This window comes from Sus scrofa, chromosome 12 (assembly GCF_054392235.1).
Source record: "Sus scrofa isolate SSC_HxYL_T2T_F1_AM1 chromosome 12, Sscrofa_HxYL_maternal_Yorkshire_Landrace_v2.0, whole genome shotgun sequence".
In the NCBI taxonomy this organism is placed as follows: domain Eukaryota; kingdom Metazoa; phylum Chordata; class Mammalia; order Artiodactyla; family Suidae; genus Sus; species Sus scrofa.
Window position 1 is genome coordinate 25,825,649 of NC_139394.1, and position 6,000 is coordinate 25,831,648.

General features: G+C 49.4%; 1 protein-coding gene across 2 annotated transcripts in view; it reads right to left on the bottom strand.

Annotated features, from left to right (window-relative positions):
• The window catches only part of ZNF652 (zinc finger protein 652), a 66,957-nt gene extending 62,946 nt beyond the window's left edge, over positions 1–4,011 (bottom strand). For both annotated transcript variants that reach the window (XM_084984713.1, XM_013980996.3), the window contains exon 1: positions 3,782–4,011. The gene's annotated coding sequence lies outside the window, so the exon portion shown is untranslated. The remainder of the gene's footprint in view (positions 1–3,781) is intronic.
• Between the last annotated feature and the right edge of the window lie 1,989 nt (positions 4,012–6,000).

A 6,000-nucleotide genomic window follows, 5' to 3' on the forward strand; every position in this document is an offset into this window, starting at 1 on the left:
GCACAGATATTATCTCTAACACTCATAACAAATCCCATTCTGCTGATGAGGAAACTGGGGTCAAGGTGCCGTGTCCAATGCCATAAAGCCAAGGGAGCTTTATTCAAACCTAGTTCTGCCAGGCTCCAAAGACCACTCTCCCCGATCCTCCTTGAGCTAAAGTTGCTGACTGCAATACCAGCTCACCTTTACCAAAGTAAATTCAAGAGCTGACTATCTGAAATGATGACAATAGATGAGAAAAATATCATACCTAAAACTGCAGCACAAGATTCAGGAGCTCCCAGCAAGGAAACACAGTCACCTCCTTTAGCTTAACTAGTTCCAAAGGCTATGTTTCAAAACACAAGAAAATCCACACTTGGGTTTTTTTGGTTACTGGCTGTCTCTCCACTGACTTTTTAAAACAAGGGAAATGAAACTCAAGGGTATAGTCACATTTTGGGTGAAATTTTCTAAAACTGAGGAAAGGGTAATTTTTAACAACAGTTCACTGTTACAGTTTACTTCTTTGAAAGGCTTCAGACATTCAAAAAACAAAATCACATCAGCGGCATTACTAATCAATTTTTTTCTACAGATTTGAAAAGTATTTTCTTACCACGCTACAAGATTACTTCCCATACTTAGAGCAGAAATGGAAACAGCTCTGGGTGTCACGAATCAGATCTTGAGGTCACAGTTGCAGAAAGTAGGTGCTGTTTCCCTTGAGGAGGAGCTGCTGCTCTGAAACCTCCTAAGGGAAGGGTGTCTGAAGACGGGTGTCTGAAGAAGAGCTCCGAAAAAACTAAAGCAAGCTGTTTGTATTAATGAGAGGGAGCTGCTGGCACCACTACTCCTTAAGTGTTTCACTGCTGTGCAATTGTTTTCCAGCTTCCAAGCTCTGAATCTGGCAGAGAGAATGCTGTTCTCGCAGTCTTACAAGTTATTTGATCGGCTGCTTTGCGATGTGTGGGTGTTTAACTAGGTAGGTGACTGGTGAGAAGAGGTTCTGTGATATGAAATTAAGGAAGCGCACTGCCCCTTGAGATTTTAATGGTTTGTCACTCTACCACACTGACAACAAAAAAGTAACATATTTGCAACTTTGAAACAGTTTGGGTTTAGGACAGGCAAATAATTTCTGACAGTAAAACTTTAGGCATGACAGGAACAAAAAAATACAACATGTAATATAAACCACTTCAATCATGTTTATTAGATACTAAAAATGCAATATTTGCAATCTCTGTGTGCTTTCAAACTTCACAGGGTACATTGCATAATTAGTAAAATAAATGCTATTCTTCAGCGCATGAAACAGATTCTATGCAAGATTCCAAGGTTCCCTTGTCTTCCAAAAAGCTGTTAATATCATAAATCCCTTAGCTTCTCAGAACCCAACCACTACCAAAAAAAAAAGAAGAAGGTCCCAAAAGATTCTTTAAGTGAAAAATACTGTCAGAATCATAACTCCCAGAGAGCTGGGGACCTGCTTCTTCTATGTCACTGCCCATCACAACACTATCACACACCATCTCCTGATTGAACTATAACCAAAAGGCTGAGTGCAGAGTGATTTAAACAAGAAAAGCTGGTATTTAGTCCCTGCTTGTTTTAGAATGGTGCAATAGTCATGCCTAGTTCTAGACTTTAAACATGGAGATCAAATTCCCTAATTATAATTAAAACCCTTCCATTACAACAAAATTTTAAAGTGGATAATTCTGATGGTAACATCACCTTGAATAAAGACATGAAATCACATTTCATAAAGTTGGAAAATCCTCACAGAGCAGGTGCTCTACTACCAGCCTGATAAAGCCTTCTTTTTAAGAGATCAGATCAACCTCAAACAACACATAAGGATTCCAGATAGGCATCATAAAACAGACCACTGACTTTGCTGTTGAAATGTGCTACATTTTAGAAGACAGCACAAGGAACATACATTATCAACTGGTCGAATTTAGACAGGTTATTTTGACTCTGGTTTTAACTTTTTCTGAAACTCTCAAATACATCTCTTTACAGGAAGACAGGGACATGATGATACCTTACTAACTCACTGCAATCAAAGAACAAAACACAAGGATACATGTACAATCTACTTTGTTGCTTATCCCTCAGGAGGAAAATAATGACAGCTCTTAAGAGAGAAACAAAACAAAGCAAAACACAAAACTCACATTCCTTTCACTTTTGCATAATATAGATCTTAACCTGAGGTCCCAAGGCCAGGCTGAAGATGACTCTAAATGCATCCACAACTGTGTACTGTCTATTTTACTGAGAAGAGGGCCCTAATGCCTTCCATGACCCCAAAGACTGGTTAAGAACCACTGAAGTAGACATTTCCAGGATCCCTAAGACTCAGCAAGCATTTTAAACAAAATTAAAGGCAGTATGCATTGGCGTACATGTGCACAGTCCTGCTACAAACATCCAAGATGCCTGCCAGCCCTAACCCGGCACTGCTCACCACTTTCAAATCAGCCCTAGACGGGAACATCACCTGCATTCAGCGCACACACTCACATGCCAGCTACAGCAGCATTTCCTTCCGTAAGCATACACATGTTGTCAACAAAGCATGTGCTAGTTGCCATTCCCAGAACAATACGGACCTGGCCATCTCTGGGAAAAAATACACAGACATTCTTCTCAAAATATCAAGCTGTATTATTGACTATGCCTTCATTACAACAAAATCAATGAAATCCCCACACACCATCTGTACCTAATTACCTGGGGGAAAAAAGCATCACTCAGGTATTAGAGGGTCCACGGGAGATGCCTATAAGGGAAACACTGATGCTTGAATACGGGGACAAGCTGGGGACAATCAAAGACAGACTCACGCAGCAACATCCTGAGAATATGGTTGTGGAAAGCACCCTTCTCCAAAGGCAAAAAGCACATTCCTTTGATTGGCACAAGCCATTCCTGACAATGGATCCGAGATGACAGGGGCTGTGTGGCAATCAGGAAGAGTGTGTGTGTGTGTGTGTGTGTGTGTGTGTGTGTTATGGGGGAGGGATATGCTAGATGTGATGAAAGACTGCCCCTCTTCAAGAAGAGCATATGGGATCTTAAATCGTGAAGACAGTCTAAAGGGGTGAGGCAGGGGCATTTATCATGTCTACAGGAGACATGCTTCACAATGAACATGTTCTGTGCAGATGTAACGGGGAGGGGGGTGTCACTACCTTCAGTGGCTCCCATCTAAGAATCTTAAGTAGAGCCTGATTGGAGGGGAGGAGGAGGTGGGGGTGGAGAAAGGTCTGCATTACCCTCTGGGTGAGTGCTGGGCGGGTGTACACACTAGATGCATTTTATCTCGGGCGGCACAATACTCCCAGGGGTTGGTGGCTTGGGCGCAGCCGCAGGGCAGGGGAGGCAGTGGGTGCAAGCCACCAGCTGCAGGGCAGGAGAATGTTCGCAGGAGGACCGGTGCAAATCTCCCCTCAGCCCGCTAACCCGTGCAACCTCAGCCTCCCCTCGGGCCTCGGGGCGAGCGGACTCTGCAAAACTAGAGCCCAGCCCGGGTCTGGAAAAGAAGGGGCGAAGGGGCAGAAGCGGGCGCCCCCGGCCCAAGGCTCTGGGCCAGAAGAGCGCAGCGCTCCGGGCCTCCCCGCCGGATGGGGGCTGCTCCGGCCTAGTGCACGCAGCTGCCTCGGCGAAGGGTTAACCCGGCGCCCAGAGCCCGGGTCGGCTCGGCGGGCGGCGTTGAGGAAGGGCTGCTGCCGGGGGCGCAGCCGCGACTGTGGCGTGTGCGTGGGGGGCAGGGGCCCCTACTCACCCGGGCCGGCCGCCTCCGCCTCCGCCGCCCCGACCGCCGCCTCGGCGGTCCATCCCTGCGGCGGGGGGCCTGTAGCCGCGGCGCTCGAGTAACAACCGCCGGCCGGGCCGGCCCCTCCCCCCTGCCCAACGTCTGTCCTCAGGGCCGCTCCGCAGACCCGGCCTCGGCCGCCGCTGCCGCCGCCGCCGCCGCAGCGCTACGTGGCCGCCGCTCCGACGTCTCGCGACTCCCTTCCGAGCGCGCGAGGGCGAGCGGGGCCAGCGGGGCGGGCGGCGCGCGGGGAGGGAGACAGGGGAGGGGGTGTGCGTGTGTGGTTGTGTGTGCGGAGAGGGGGGCAGGGAGGGAGGGCGAGCAGCGGCGAGAGCGCGCGCGCGCCCGCGGCCCCTTCCCTCGCCGGCCCCCCCGCCCAACAGGGAGCCCGACACCTCCCTCCGCCCGCCCCCCTGGCATCTCGGCCACTGGGCGCGGCGGCGCGCATGCGCAGCCCTCGGGGCCGGCCCCTGGCGCACCTTTTCTCCCTCCTGCCACATTGTGAGCGCTCCGCCGCCCACATAACCGCCGACTCCCGCTCCACCCCAGCCTCCCCCACTCCGCCCACTCCCGAGCGCCCAGGTAAAGGCGTGAAGTGCGCGTGCGCAAAACACGCCTTGGGTTCTGGGGGCGTGGTTGCTGAAAGGAAGCCAAAACGCAGAGGTGGGAGGGAGCTTTGGGCTGGGGGAGTGGGATTCCACGAAGTAGGGGGCGGCTTAGCATAAGGGAAAGTGGAGAAAGGGGGCCAGAGTAGAGACGTAGGCCCAAGTGAGATTTATAAGTCAAAGAGCTTTTTGGGTTTGTGAAAGAAGGTTAAAAAAAGAAACTTGACGCTGGCCTCCTTGTTACTGAAGGGCAGGGGGAGTGACAGAGGACAGAAATAAAGGAGGCAAAATATAAGCCGTAGTGGTCCGTCATTCCCCAGATGAATGGGACAGCTTTCAACTGTTATTGACAGCTTTCTTCAATAAAAACTGGAGAAATTTAGAGATCACCAGAGTGGTCAGAAAAACACATTTAGAGCCACGCTTGTTCTGTGGCCAGGAATAGGGAAGGGGATGTGTGTGTGTGTGTGTGTGTGTGTGTGTGTGTGTGTGGGCGCTTGAGACATAGAGCTGCCAAAAGAAAGGAAGCCTCCATTTAAGTATTACAGCGTTATGACTAATTAGCTATTAATCATTAATATAATTAATGGTACTATTAGCTAACAAGGTAGCATTTATCCAAGTTCAGAGCCAAGAGAAAGTGTCCATAGCTGGAAGTGCTTAGAGTACAGAGGGGGGAAATGAACCAGGCAAGGCAAAGGCCTTGGGTGGAGTAGAACCAAGGCATGACCTTTCCTACCATAAACCAAACTTCCGTGATGTTTTCAAATCTTATCTTAATTGGAACTCCTTATTCTCCTTCCATTATTAAAAGTACACATCGGAGTTCCAGTCGTGGCTCAGTGTTAACAAACCCGACTAGTATCCATGGGGACAGGGGTTCAATCCCTGAGGGCCCTGCTCAGTGGGTTAAGGATCCGGCGTTGCCCTGAGCTGTGGTGTAGGTCACAGATGCGGCTTGGATCCCGCATTGCTGTGGCCCTGGTGTAGGCCGGTGGCTACAGCTCCAATTAGACCCCTAGCCTGGGAACCTCCATATTCCACGAGTACAGCCCTAAAAAGGCAAAAGCCAAAAAACAAAACAAAAAAAAACCCCACACACATGTTCTTGCCCTAAGGCTGACCTCTCTAGACATTTTTAATACAGATACAGCTACTTCTCCCCAGAATATCACCTCCCCCCAAAAAAAATTCCTGTGGGAAGTAAAATGACCTGAGTCTGGGAAAAGGTTAGGGAGGAGATTGAAATTTTATAAACAAAATGTAGTTCCCGTCGTGGCTCAGTGGTAACGAATCTGACTAGGAACCATGAGGTTTCGGGTTCAATCCCTGAGGGCCCTGCTCAGTGGGTTCAGGATCCGGCGTTGCCCTGAGCTGTGGTGTAGGTCACAGACGTGGCTCGGATCCCGAGCTGCTGTGGCTCTGGTGTAGGCCAGCAGCTATAGCTCTGATTGGACCCCTAGCCTGGGAACCTCCATATTCCACGAGTGCAGCCCTAAAAAGGCAAAAGCCGAAAGACAAAACAAAAAAAACCCCACACACATGTTCTTGCCCTAAGGCTGACCTCTCTAGACATTTTTAATA